General features: G+C 43.8%; 1 protein-coding gene across 1 annotated transcript in view; it reads left to right on the top strand.

Moving 5' to 3' along the window:
* Positions 1 to 235: 235 nt before the first annotated feature.
* NDRG1 (N-myc downstream regulated 1) overlaps positions 236 to 15280 on the top strand; it is a 68863-nt gene continuing 53818 nt past the window's right edge. The window contains exons 1-2 of the mRNA XM_074986634.1: positions 236 to 309; positions 2495 to 2566. The gene's annotated coding sequence lies outside the window, so the exon portion shown is untranslated. The remainder of the gene's footprint in view (positions 310 to 2494; positions 2567 to 15280) is intronic.

Consider the following 15280-nt stretch of genomic DNA (forward strand, 5'->3'; position numbering starts at 1 on the left):
TTAGCACGTCCAGGCGGGTAGCTAGGGCCGGGCACTGGCAGCTTCTTCAGCTATGACCTCACAGCGCGGGCCTGCCCCAGGGGCCGGGCGGGTCCGCTCTCCCCGCCCGCGCACGGAGGCGGAGCCCGGCGCAACAGGCAGCCGCAGGTAGCGCCAGGGCGAGACTGGGCGGTGCGAAGGGCGGGGCCGAAGCCATATAAAGGCGGCGCGAGGCCGTAGCTCGTGGCTCACACAGGCGGGGCGGCAGCGCGGCGCGAAGGGGTCGCCTGGAGCGGAGGCGGCGGGGTGGGCGCGCGGTTCTTTCGAGAGGTGAGCGGCGCTCGCCAGGCACACCCGCGAGCCGGGCTGGGGGCAGCGCGGCCACGCGGGCCCCCTCAGCTCCAGCGGGCGGGGCGGGGCGGGGGACCCTGCGGCCGCTGCTGGCCTCGCTATTGTCCCCTCAGCCGGCCGGGGTCCGACCACCACGCACCGGAAAGCGGGGAGGTCCCTTTGGCCGCTACGGGCCCCACTGTCGCTTCCACCCAGAGGGCAGGGAATGGGGGGTCCGGCCGCCCCCCGCCCCGCCGTTGGCCCTGGCAGAGAAGGGCTTCCCAGGCCCTTGTCCTGCCCCTCCCGCGCCGTGGGGGTCTCCCAGTGTTTGCGGCTCCTGGCGCTGCGGGGTGGGGGGGTCTGTTTTGGGCACGCGGGCGGGGTGGGAAGGGGGCATCGGGGTTAACTGGCTGGAGCCGCCCTCCCCGGCGGGGCGGGAGGAGGGAGCGCGTTAGCCCTCGGTCTCAACTCCCCTCCCCTCAGGGCTTTGTGGCGGGAGCTGCCCTGCCGCGAGGCGGGGGCTCCTCCCTGTGTGTGGCTGCGCTCTGACCCCCGCTGCGTGAAGCGCCTGCCCCCTCTCGGCTGCGGGGTTCCCGCCTGGGAGGGGGCGGGGGGCGCACCAGGCTGGAGGAAAGCAGTCGGTCCCGTCTGCCCTGGTTGGGGTGAGGGCCAGAGGAAAGCAGGGGACAGGCAGCCTCATCCCCGTAGTGTCTGCCAGCTGGAGTCAGACCAGCGGGGGGAAGCCCTGGTACCTGGGTACTGATGTGGCTTACTAGCTGGGCTGGTTGGTCTCTGTGTTAAGTGTGTCAGACTCCCAGGGCTGGAAAGCTCACTGGAGACTGGTATCTCTCCCCTGAGCCATAAAGTACTAGCAGTTCAGGTTTCCATACGAAAAATCCCAGCGCCCCTCTCTGCCCCTTTCAGAAAACAGTGGAAACAGCTGGAATCTTGTTAGATGCTGATGCTATGATTCAGGCTGTTTACACTCAAACTTGGGGAGGGTTTGGTGTGGAAAAGCTATTTCTTCGGGTTTGAAAGGCATTGCGTAAGTGTGTGTGTATTTCAGTGGCATCCACCATATTTTCTAGAAGTGTAACTGATTACAACAAACCACTTTCCACCAATTACTCTTGTATCTTACTCTGTGCTTACAGCTGTAGTTTAAGAGTATTAAATTTTGAGGCATTGTTGATACTCAAAGCATCTTGTTTTGAAGCTGGAATTAAGTGAAGTGTCTGCCTGGTTAAGGATTTTTCTTGGAAGGGTCCTTTTCAAGTGCTTACAAACTGAGGCCCCCACCATTTTACCCATTGTTATATGCAACCCAGAATAAAAATACTATGTGTTCCCCTTTTAAGTCATGTAGAATTAATAAGTAAGATATCTCTAAACATAGATGAAGTTCTCGAAGTCTGAGGACCTCCTCTAAAATAATTTTAGACGGAAAAAGGGTCAATTTAACTGTCAACTTGAAACCTAGGAAAAATGTGGGGGATGGGGGTGGTAAAATAACTGATAGAAAGCTGTTTCAGGCACTAGAGTCCTTGATTGCCCCTGCCAGATGTTGCGGCTGTAGGGCTATGATTTCATATATTTGACATTCAACTTTTTGGTTTCTTGTGTGGAAAAACCTGCAAAGAAATGGACAATTCAAGGGAAACAATGAAAATGACTGCTTCGCTGCTCAAGATATTAAAAATAGGGAGAAATAGTTTTTTCACTAATTTGCAGTTCAAACAATCAGCTGTAACTTAACAGTGGCAGCAAAGTTTCGCACAAGTGCAATAAAAAATGGAGATGTATTACATTTAGGTTATATCTACACCTGCCCCCTACTTTGAAGGGGGCATTGTAATCAGGCTGATCAGAGAATACTAATGAAGTACTGTGGTGAATATGCAACATCCCGTTAGGCTAATTGTCCCTGTGGCAACTTCCAAAATTGTGACACTTTGGGTGTAAAGGCACTTCAAAGTTTGACACTTATTCATACTAGCACTTCATTAGTATTCTCCGATCAGCTGTTTACCATGCCTCCTTTGAAGTAGGGGGCAAGTGTAGACCTAGCCTTAGTGATTGAAACAGGCTTCTATATTGCTGTACTTTGTACTCAGTTTATACCTTAGCTATAATGTAATTTGTCTTGCATGTGATTAAAAACATAGTGCTGTTTATTGTCTTTTAGGCTCCAGATACTTCCCAGTTTTACTGTTTGATTTGTGCAGTGCTTCTTGGAGAGCAGGGAAGTAAATTGGAGGTAAGAGAATGAAATGTTTCTTCCATGAAAGTTGTGCATTAGCCTGTTTAGAAAGGAGGCATTTTCAGAGGCTGTAGTGTGTATTTTTGTGTGTATGCTCCATAAGAAAAGACTAGTATGAACTAGTCATTTGTATAGGGTTTTAGTAACATGGAAAAAGTTAATGATGTAAGGATGAGAACTTTTGATAGTAGATGAATGACAATATTTTAATTACAAATTTGTTTACCTAGTATTTTGTAGTACAACTTGTACAGATGCCATGAGATATGGTGGTGTTGAGCATTTTCAAACTGGGGTAATTAGGGCTAGGCATTCACTTGAGACTCAGGAGTGTTGATATTCAACTTTGAAAACTTGGGCCCAGAGTTCCTAAAACAAGCATGTGTGGGCAGAGACATGAAAACTGTCACATGACAAGGAAATGAATATGTAACATAGAGTTTAGAGCCAAACTTGTGGTGAGCACAACTGTAATCTTTTTAAACAGCCTGAATGTACTGTATTGGCCAGAGTCAGTCAGCCCACTTAAATGGGGTTATACTTATTGACAGTTTAACAGAGTTGGGTGAAAATCAATGTCTGATCAATATTTCTTGTACAGTATTGAGATGAAACATCAACTTATTTCTCTGATTTTCTGTTTTTGTTTAGAAACTTTTGTTGTAACATTTCAGTCAGTCCTGGACTAATGTTTTGTTTTTCTCTGAAGAAAATCAAAGCACTTGTGTGAGTGCAAAGGTGTTTCAGGCCCCCTCTTTCATGAGCTGGACTACCCAGCTGGGCTAAGTCTCCCATGATACACTGTTGCTGGGTGAATTGAGTCAGCTCAAAACAAAATGCCATTTTGGCTTTTTTTTTCCTGACATGCAAAAAACTTACTTTTGGTCACACAGTAAGATATTGACAGAGCTGGGAACAGAATCCATTTTTGTTGATTGCAAATCCTGTGTCTTATCCAGTAGACTATCCAGTTTTTGAAACTAACAAAATTTGCATGTAAGATTTACCAACCATGTACTTGTGCATCATGAGGCCCTTTCTGGAAAGTTAAATCTTTATTCTCAGCTCCACATATGACCTCTTGTGCATCTAGAGTGTTTCTCTTCTGTGGAACAGATAGAAGAACCTGGGAAAGAAGAGCAAATCTGTCAAAGCAGAGGAAACCCAGAATAGAAATTGCAGAGTGCTTGACAGACTATTGTGGTAGCATTCAGCTAACAGTAATTGGCAGCATCACTTGTTGAAATAATGAATGATTAAATCCTCATAATATATAAACACTTTAAAAAGATAAAGTGGGGAGGGGACTTGCGGTCACTTTCATTTTACTGTAGTTCAGATTTAACTTTCATGTTGTCTAACTTATAAAATAAGATTGAATAGAAGAATGCTAAAAACAATGATTGCCATTATCAGTAACAGCAACGAAGGGTCCTGTGGCACCTTATAGACTAACAGAAAAGTTTGGAGCATCTGATGAAGTGAGTCTGCTCACAAAAGCTCATGCTCCAAACTTTTCTGTTAGTCTATAAGGTGCCACAGGACCCTTCGTTGCTGTTACAGATCCAGACTAACACGGCTACCCCTCTGATACTTGATTATCAGTAACATTATTTCATTGTTTGGCAGAAATAGGGAATGTTAGGAAACTTGTGTACCATTAGTCAGAATTGTATATATGATATGAATTCTCCCATCTCTGCCTCTATAAATAGTAATAATATTTGGAAGATTGGTGTTTGGCAAATATGTAATGCAGTTCAAGAATTTTGAGTGTTTTTGCTTCTATAGCAAAAGGAGGAAGGAATTGCAAACCTTATTTGGATTACAATATGCCTTTCAGTGGCGCATCTTTTTTAATAAAGTGCAATTGCTTTTGGAAACATGCAGTAGCTTCAAATATTTTATGTAAGATTTGAAGCAGAAGGTAATTCGGCTTTACGTGGCAGTGAAGATAACTATAATCTGTGTGAGGCTGCTTGAAAATCAGGTTTTCAGTGCTACTGAATACTGAACTTTTCAGCAGTTTTTTCCACTCATGCTTTCCTCTGTACTATTCTAGCTCCCCTTCTTCAATTGACGTGAACAGTTATCCAGCTATAATCCCCATCTCTAATTGTGCTTGGCTGAGGCTTCTCAGAATTTTTTATAATGTTAGATAACATCAGTTACACTCAAGCACTTACCTTTTCAAATTGTAACAATTGCCCAAAATTATGATTTTTAAGCATTTCTGGCAATGTAAATTTGGAAATCAATGTGGTGAAGGCTTGTCACACTTATTTAACAGCAGTGGACTGAGTTTCAAAAAGTTTACTCTTTATTGAAATGGGGTTTGTCACGTGCCAAAGCAACATCCATAAATCAAACTTAACTTCTTAAACAGCATTTTGGTAAAGATAGAAATCTGTAAGTTTGGATTACCAATGGAAATTTTTTGAATGGGTTTTCATGAATAGTAAAAATACACTGACACTAATATCTAATTTTTCCAGTTGATCAATAATGTGGATGCAGGACTGGAAGGCTACATCTACCTGGCATTCTAAACTCAAAATAGGCTATTTCAGCATTTGGCATGGTTTATACAGTGCCAAATGTCAAGATAGCACACTATTTTGAAGCATTTTACTCCTCCTGCAACAAGGAGTGCACAGATACCGAAATAGCATCCTGTTCCAAAAATGTTTTGAAGACACAGTATCCCAAAATAGCTCTGCTGTGTAAACCAACTGGAAGGGACCTCCTCTGTCAGGAGTCCAGTCCCTTGCATCACAAGCAATCCAACATAATTCCATTCATGAATTTACCAATCTTTATTGTATGGTAATATTAAAGAAATAGCAGTAATTCAGAACTGTTGCTGAATATACATAACTTCAGATACTTACAGCAGAATATAATGCAACATATAAGTAGTGCTTATTGCTGAGAGCCCACCCAGAATCTTCTTTATCAGAAGTAGCTGGTCCTCCTTGGCCAGGAGAGCATGTAATCGCATACATACGGGCATCATGTTAATCAGTCTTACGTTCGCTAGTCCCAAGAATAACCTCCTATGTCTTGTACTAAAATCACTGGTTTACACTTGCTGTAGGACAAGTGGATGGTGCAGAAAAGGCCTGTTTTCTTCATACCTCATGTAACAGCATGTTGTCTACTATCCCCAGTTCTGTAGGACAAATTTCACTTTGTGCAGTGTAACTGTACAGTGTGTCTTCTGATGTAAGCCTGAGTCTTGATATTTTCCACAGACCTGTGTTTGCACAAAGCAGGATGTAAGAATTTTATAGTTCTGATTTTAATGTGGAAGACGACACTTCCTGTGTTGCTGTTTGGTGTTACTTCCCTTCCCGTTGCTACAGCTCTATTACATCTTTTTCAGCTGTCAATTAGTGTATTTCTCTGCTCAGCTGGAAACTGACCACCCAGTTCCTTTCAAATCCTGTTTACAACCACTGGTCTATATTTGAACACTCCATTTCCACTACTTAAACATTGAGGCGGGCCTTAGAAATCACAGTACCATGACCTCTCAAACTCTATCTGTGCTTCTCTAACAAACCTCTAGTGGTTTTTCTAAAATCCTTTCCCTTCATTTCCCCCACCCTTTTTAAAACATGCATTTGCAGGGACTGTGACTGGATCATGTGGCTGATCCTGAATACTTGTGAAACTTTCCTAATGAGATACAGTAAGGTCTCATAGAGTACATGAAGCCAGAGTGTGCAACCATGCTCTTAGGCAGCTGACCCCTGATTCCTATAATAAACCCTGGAGATGCACCACTTCCAGTTGTGCTTAACTTGCTTCCCCCTGGTCCTGGCTCAACACCCTGTCCCCTCCCCCCAGCTCCACTAACCACTCAGGCATAGCTCCTGCTCACTGCCCAACCCCACCTCTGGGTCTAGCTCACCATCCCTCAGGTGCAATTCTGGCTCAGTGTCCCCCCCCCAGCCCCACTGGCTCACCACCTGCATGTGGCTCTAGCTCACCACCATGCCTGACTCTGGCTCACCACCCCTCACACAGGGCTCCAGCTCAGCCCCCCGCCCCTGGTTTTAACCGTCCATGTACAGCCCCAGTTCAACCACCTGCATGCAGCTCCACTTTGAACTGTCCCTCCCTGCCCCAGTTCAAAACCCTCATGTGTGACCCTGGTTCAGGTTGCTGGGCCTCTTCCCCCACAGCCCCAGTTCCAGCCCCTGTGGTGTGGCTGGCCACCCCCATGCACAGCTCTGGCTCAGCTCCACCCCTTGCAGTGCTAACACACCCCAGGCTTAGCACCCCCACCCACAGCCCCAACCTACTGCCAGGCTTAATCCTCCCCAGCTGCCCCCCCACCCCAGGACTTACCTTTCTGCTGCTTCCCTGGCTGCAGAACATGAAATCTGGGTTACATGAGGGTGTGTGGAACATAACCTTCACGTAACTTGGTCTACTGTACCAGGAATGTTACTGTGTATGTTACTCTGAAGCCTGTTAGGTCTACAGAATCACTGAAGCACAGGAAATGCCTATAAATGTGGCTGAGAACTTTTTTCGTTTAGAATATTACCAGGTTGAATCTGAGTTTTACAGCCTGTTGACTAATTGCAAAGTTTTTTAGTTACTTTGCCTATATGCAATGGTAATGCATGTGTCTAGGCTATGCCAGGCCATGACTTCTCCTAGATCAGTGTTTCTTAAAATTTTTGAAAGCATGGAACACCAAACTATCTTTATGTGGGACACCTGTTCAAAAAAAAAACTTAAATCCAAACACTAACATACACAGCAAAACCAAAATGAAATAATTTAGTCAGGTGTCCTAGCAATGAAGAAATAACATTGTATCTGGTTTTAAAAACAGGAAAATATTGTGTTTTTTTTTTTTAAATTCGTGGCATACCTGCAAGTTGTTCACACAACGTCAGTGTTCCATGGAACTCAGTTTAAGAAACACTGTCCTAGATCACCCTGACTGAACTAGCCTTGTTAACACTGATTTTTCACATAATTTAACATTTTCATCTTCAGAGATATAATTCCCTGTCATGAAGTGAGTTGAAGGCCACAAAAGCTTAGGCCCTAATATGTTGGCTAATCTTTAAGGTGCCACAGGGCTCCTTGCTCTTTACTCAGACTAACATACTACCTCTTTCAAACTCGGTCATTGTGATATCAGAGGTAACTCAACCAACTAAATACATCAAATATTTAAGCTAATTTATACACATGGATTACTTGGCCCAGCTGCTACGTTCAACAGAAGACTAATCTAACACAATTTCTCTTCAGACACAAATTGACAAAGTACTTGTTGTAGCCTAAGTACAGCTAGGTTGAGGTGAGAAGGTGTGCACCTCATTTGCTGTCTTCACAAACAAATACAAATGTAGGCTTCAGCATGACCTAGTGACAGTCCTAGAACATCTGAGGACTGGTCCACCCTGGAAACTTTCAGCATACCTAGTTGTCTGATGGGTATGAAAAATGTATACTTCTCAGTGGCATAACTAAGCCAGCCTTACCTCTGGGATAGAGTGCAAGGTCAGCAGAAGAATTCTTCCACTGGACAACAGTTTTGTGCTGGTTGGAATGTAGTTATGTGGTGTAACAGAGGAGCTTTTGCCTCTAGTTTTGGTATAGCTCAGTGCCCCCAAATTATGGATAACTTGAACAAACTGCTATATTGCTCACTAGAGCAGAGTTCTTGGAAGTAATCCTGCTTTTTTTCCCATGATGATTCTACATGACATTCTAGGCTTTCAGGGCAGAGGGTTTGACGCTCAGAACAGTACAACATCTAAACAAGTGCTTCTCAAACTTTAGCAGACAAAGGAACTGCCCCACCTCCTGCTTAAGTTTTTTTTCTTAAAAAAAAAAAAAAAAAAACCACCCCAAGCTAGCTTGCATTTTTACCTAGGGGTGCTCAGCCCTAGGCCCCACTCCTAATCCATACCTTCCACCAAGGCCCCACCTCTGCCAACCTTTTTATGTACCTGCTCCTCCTGCTCTCCTTGTGCCTCCCGCATGCTAGGGAAGACAACTGTTCCATGGTGTGCAGGAGGTAGCAGTGGGAGGATGGTGGAGGTGTTGATTGGTGGAGCCCTTGGCTGTAGACCCTGGGAGTACCCTTGTGTGCCCCAAGTTGAGAATGGTTAGTTTAGACCCCAGCATATTTGAAGTACCAGGGATATTTTAGGGCTCAACAGGTTTGAATAATAAGGCTTCTAAAATTTAGGCTGACTGTTCATAAATTGTTCATACAATGGAATAGACAGGCTGGTGACAGGAATACATGATCAGCAGGAAGAAATGTATTGGTGGGTTTTTTCTTTAACAGCTCTCATCACTTTCCTTAATCTACATTTTTCTAACACTTCAGAGACAAGTAATAAAGTTACGTCTGTAACTAGACTTTCCTTGTTGCCATAATTTTAGGTGGTTATAAACTTGCTTTTGCTAATGACTAAGTGTATTTGTGGATGCCATGTTTACTCCTGCTTAATCTTTTGACAACAGACATGAAGTTGTGTTATCTCAACACTTGTATGTTAGTGAGCACAAGTCTTATGGCTGTCTGCTTAATAAATACTACTTATTTGCTTGTAATAAGTACATTAAACTTTTTGTTCTGTTTAAAAAGAATGTAACATTCTCTATGCATAAGTATTACTCCAGGTCTTTAATTACAGCTTGGACTTAAGAATGACTATTTATTTTTATTTTATCTGCTAAAAGTCAGGAAGGGGAAAACTGAATGGCTTCCCTACGCTGTTTTAGGATGCACAGGCCGATAGATGTATAATTTTTCCCCAAAAGTATATAGTCCTTTTAGGGGCTTCAGCTTTTTGTCTGCCTTCCATGAAGCAACTTGATGTTTGCCTGACTCTTAAGAAAAAAGGAAACAGTACTTTTTGAAAATCAGGCCTTTGAGTGTCAAGTTGGGGATTCAAAATCACTAGTCACCCTATATATAAAAAGATCTATTCTTAAAAATCTGGGTGCCTGAAAGATGCTTTATTAAAAGTTTAACTTCTTAAAAAGAAAAGGTTTTTACCTACTCAGTTCCTTTTCACTTTTTATCCTTGTTAAAATGCATTGGATTTGACTATTTTAAAAGTCTCTTGTGGACAGCTTGCAGAAAAAAGATTAAACTGAGGGTGTCTTAATTCTAATTTCTATATTGGTACAAATGTTCTACATTGCTGCCTTATCCACATATGGTTCATGCCCTGTGTGTATGTGGGTGGAAGGGTGAGGAAGGGCATGGGTCATATTACCAGTTTTTTGGGTTAAAAGCTCAAACTTCATTCCTATTTCTCTAGATAGTGCATTTCAGTAACTTTGTGAATTAAAATCTATTTATTTCAAACAGAGCAGACTTCTCGTATGCAAGCTCAAGCAATTGATGGCAGTAATAAATTATTTTCTGAAATAAGCTCTAGAGGGTTTTGAAACTTGAGTGGATTGCACATTTTCAGACAGCACTTGAAATGCTTACTATTGTGACTCCTGAGGCTTTTGTTCTGGGTCTAGTATGGACTCTAATAGCCAGAGCAGGTGACACATGCAACTCTGGGATGCAGTTTAATAGCGTAAACCCTTGATTTAATGGGCTAATGTGGGGCAGGGATATCCATTAAACTAAAGTCTGGTAAATGAGGGTTTACTGCCCACCCACCACTGCCAGGCTCCCTCCTTCCCCTTTACCTCCCTCCACCCACCCAATGCCAGTGGCTCACCAGAGCCACCACCAGAAAAGCAGCCCCACCAGTGCACAGGGCTGGAGCTGCTGGAACTTGTCACAGCTGGAGCAGCCCCCATTGCCATGTGGGGCTGGAGTGCCTGGCCCACCATGCCACTGGAGGAGCTGCAACATATGCCTCCCACCAGTGGTGGGGTGTATACATGAGTGCTATCTGGAGTGTATGTGCCCCATCCGTGGTGGCAGTGGTTCAGGCCACAGTGGAGGGTTCAGCAGTGGCAGCTCCAGCAACTTGCGTAAGTTCCCTTACTTTTTTGGCAAGGGGGTGTGGGAGGCCTACAATCAGATGGGACTAAATTAAGTGATTTAGGGAACAATGTGCAGGGGGCTGACAGGTATTCATTCCCAAAGCCCACTAAATTGGGATCCATAAAATTGAGTTAACTATCATGTGTAGTACTGCAAGCTTCCTGTTCCATGAAGGAGTTGAAGTGTGGTGCTGCTTAGACACAGACTATGGCTGGACAGTGCTGACCTAAGCAGCTTCTGGCCAGCAACAAACTCAGGCAGGTTTCCGTGATTGCCAGCAGCCCCAACCCACTTGGCTGTTCGATGTGGTTCTCTGTGCTGGTGGGATAGGGTGGGCAGGGGTTTGTGCACTGTCTCTGTCCCCAGCGAAATCTCTAAGCTCCCATAGGCAGAAACTGGTCCCAGAAGAATAGATAAATTTTGCTGGGGACAGGGGCAGCAGGAGATTTGCCTGCTTTGCAGCTGGGAGCCACAAGGAACAGCCAGTTGCTTTGAGCGTTGCTGCTGCGGGGATTGGGCCATGGGCCAGACTTAAAGGCTTGCTGGATGCAGCCCATGGGCTTCATTTTGTCCACTTCAGTGGTAGCTTTTCTTCTGTGGTCTGGTGCTCCTTTTCCTTCTGCATTTAGATCAGACAGCTTCCTTCTCCACAGTGCTTGGCTTCTCGGAGGGGGTTACTGACAATGCAGCCAAGAGGCTCTTGCTCTGTTTTGTGTCTACCCTGGTTAGGATGATTAATTACAAGGAAAGATCAGCTTGCCCTGACTATAGGGGCAATATGTGTATAGTCTATCCAGTACTAGGAGTTGAGGATTGAGTATGCTCAGTGAGGACTGAAGCTTTAATGATTATTAGCAACTAAATATGGGTCCTTGCTAAGCATGTGAAAACTGCAGTTTCTCAAGGGTTTTATATCTTGGCCAAACTGAGTTTTCTAGCTTAGGTTTCTCATGGGGATAGCAGAGGCACATCCCTGACATGCAAGCACCAGCTGCCAAGTTTCAAGTTCCTAGCCCAGAACATAGAATGAGGGCATTGAAACTCTAAGGGAATCAACATCTGAATTTAACATGCCCAAAATGTTTGGAGAAATCGCACTAAAGCAATCTGAAGGAGATATGTAAAATGTCATTCAAATGATTAATTTTGCAAAGTTTCTAAGCAACTGAAAACTAAGGTTGCCTGATACCTCTTATAGGTGGCATTATGCTCTCTGCTTCTAAGACAATTGATGGTTATGTGCACAGGTTGAGTGCTTCACTTGTAACTTTAGTTTCTTCAATTGAGATTTTTTTGTATGGCATTCAGAAAATTCACTTTGCAGCAACCAACCAAATAAGTATTCTCTTTAGCTCCTCTCATCCTGGGAAGTAGGATTTGGTGTACTGTCTCAAGGACTGGTCCCTTATAGATGAAAGGGACAGTATCTGATTTCCCACCTCCCCAAAACTGTTATGGCATACCTTGTCCTTCCTTTCATCAGCCACAGTCAGCCCCAAAAAATAATGGGGAAAGGAGCGATCATGTTGCACTAATAAGCCACAGGCACAATGTCCTACTTCATGTCTGCTAACATAACATTCTTTTCTGTGCTCAGATGCTTAACGCATCTTTGGGATCACAATAAAGAATAGTGGGAAGCCCTCTTAAGTCAGTGGTGTCAGAGTACTTAAATGGGGAAGGATCTTTAGTTGTCATTTAGCAATGAGATTATAACACCGCCATGAAGCCACTGCGAGATCCATGCCAGTCCCAAGCCTGGGTGAAGGAGGGTTGTTCAGATGTGTCGATTAGTGCTGAGCATCAAACAACAATACAAATAATCTGATGCCAGTACAACTAAATGTTAAAAGATGCTGGCTCAGACATCACCTGGATAAACAAGGTCTGCAGTACCAATCGAGCATTGGGGTTGGGCCAATAAATTGGCTACCAAAAGAAAATACAGCTAACATGCATGCTATCCATCGGAACATGGAACATCTGATCACTAGGCAACTGGAAAATTAGAGCTGCTTTGGAAGGAGATGGAGAGATACCAGTGCAATACTTGGGTGGCATCAGGAGAGATACACAGTTGCAAAGTCACTTGGTCAGGAAATGAAATGAAGCAGGAGTTGGATTCTTAGCAAAACAGCTAGAAAGCATTATTTGGATACAAACTGGTGAGTGCAAGAATGATGGCTGACAGATTCAAGGCAAAACCATTCAGATCTCAGCCATTCAGGCATATGTACCCACGTCAGACAGTACAGAGGAAGAGGTTGGGCTAGTCTACAAAGACTTGACAAAGGAAGTGGAGATGATAAAGATGTGTCAATCGTTGAAGGAGATTGGAATGCAAAGGTTGGAACAGATAACAAAGGTTGGTAGAGTCATGGGAAGGCGTGGATATGGAGAGAGAAACTGCTACAGAGCATGAGATGGTGATCTGCAACATGACATTCCAACAAAAGGACTGTAGGAAGTGGATATGGCTATCAAATGATGGGAAGTCCAAGAACATGATATCAATATCTTATCTAAGAAGATGGATAACATCAGTGCAGCATTGCCAAACTTTCTAAGGAGTGATTATAGACTCAGACCACAGTCTAGTGACTGCAAACATACAGATAAAATGCAAAAGAAAATGTAAGATGCAGTTGAAGAAAAGAGATGGGGTCAGGCTGCGTGAGGAAAAACAGGGAATGCATACAGAACAGTGTTCGAAGAGAAGATTAAGAATAGGGCTTTCTCTGTGGTGATAAGAGTCGCAGGGATAGCCAGTGCTATAGAAGAGGCAATTGAGCAGGCTGTTCCGAAGAAAAGATCAATAAAAAGTGGATTACCCAGGGGACACCGAAGTTGGCTCAAGAGTAGAGAGCATTGAAGATCAGAAGAGATGTTTGAGATGACAGAACAGCAATATAAGATGAAGTGCAATGAGGTAAGGAAAGCAGCCAGAATGGATAAGGAGAAATGGTTAGAGGAGCAATGTAAAGATAGAGGTCTCGTACACTTCCCTGGTCTTACATTTGCTGTAACTCAATTAGGCATGTTAATAGGAAATGGCAGCCAAAGCAGATGGCAATCAAAGATGAGAACTAAGTGCTCATGAACAGAGAGATTGCACCAATCTAATACAAAGCACAGTTGGACCTGAGTGTCTCGGACTGAAGAACTGAAATATCTCCACCGAGCATTGAGAGAGACCAGTATTTTGAAAGAGGAAGCGGGAAAAAATCAGTGAAACTAAAGAACAAGAGCCCTGGAAATAAGATCATGGGAGAGATGATCAAATATGGCAGCGAAAACATGATTCAGGAAATACACTGACCATGTAATATAGCATGGGAAGAAGGGAAGGTGCCTAAGGAATAGACAAGATCTGTGCTAGTGATAATATACCCCAGAAAGGAAGTACACTGCAGTGCAAGAACTACAGAACAATTGCCCTAATGAGTCATCTAGGTAAGGTGCTGATACTGACAGATTAAGGTTGCAGATAGAAGAACATATAGCAGATGAGCAAGCCAGGTTCAGAAAAGATAGAAGTACCATACAGCAGATGTTAGCACTCAGACTGATAGAGAAAGCGTGGTGAAAGAATAAGAATGTATTCACTTCATCTACTTTCAAAAGGCATTTGACATAGATTAGGAAGTGACTTGGGTGGTGTTGGTCATATGGAGTGGATAGCAGACTGATACAGTTGTTGAAGGATATCGGTGATAATGCAGAGACTGAGAACGTGTGGGGAGTTTAAGTTGATTTAAAACAAGTGGAGGTACAAGACAAGGAGATCTAATATTGCCAAGTATGTTCATAGCATATCTGGAGAGAGCGGACAAGATTGAGGAAGAGGGTGGAAGGAATATTTGCACAGGAAATGAATTAACAACTTGAGGTTCGTGGATGATATAGTTGAGGAAGATGAAAGGCTAGCAAAAACAGTGCAGGTGTTAAAGGGCAGCAGTACAGACTGATTATGAAATCAAAACAATGGGATCTTGGAGATAAGAAGGAAGATCAGTGATGGTATTGAACTGGAAAGTAGAAGTTCACATCTGGGGAGCAACAAACGTGATCTAGACTGGAAGGCAATAGCAACTAGAATAGCAAAAGCAAGATCGAGCTTGAGGGTGATGAAAGGTCTGGAAAAGCAAAGCAATTAGCTTAGGCACAAAGCTGAGCATCTTGAAAACATGTATTCAGCATGCTGTACAGATGTGAGACATGGGTGATAAAAGATTCAAAAAGAATATTGGTGTTTGAAAGGAGTTATAGAAAGATTCTGGGAATAGGATGGATGCAGGTCACCAATGAGGAATCATATAGAATTATACAGCTGAAAGAGAACCTGCTGCAGAAGGCTATAAAACAGAAGCTACAACTGCCTGGGCATATTTGCAGAATGAACAACTAACAAAAAATCAAGACCCTGGTATTTGGCATTAATGGATGGCTCAAATAGGAGAGGCAGACCCCACAGAGAATGGGTAGATTGGTGCAGAGCTAGTCTACAGAAACTAAACTACTCCACAATGGGCAGGGACAGGTGGAAGGAAATAGTGAGAGGCATCGGACACCAATGGGTGCTGAGCCCATGGTTATTGATATTATGTAAGTCATAGTTTTGTTGGAGATAATATGTAGTATTATGGAGTTAGAAGTATGGCATTACTGTAGTGAAGTTGGCAGTGGGTTGCAGCCAGCTGTTTTATGAT

This window comes from Carettochelys insculpta, chromosome 2 (genome assembly GCF_033958435.1).
Source record: "Carettochelys insculpta isolate YL-2023 chromosome 2, ASM3395843v1, whole genome shotgun sequence".
NCBI classification, from domain to species: Eukaryota; Metazoa; Chordata; order Testudines; family Carettochelyidae; genus Carettochelys; species Carettochelys insculpta.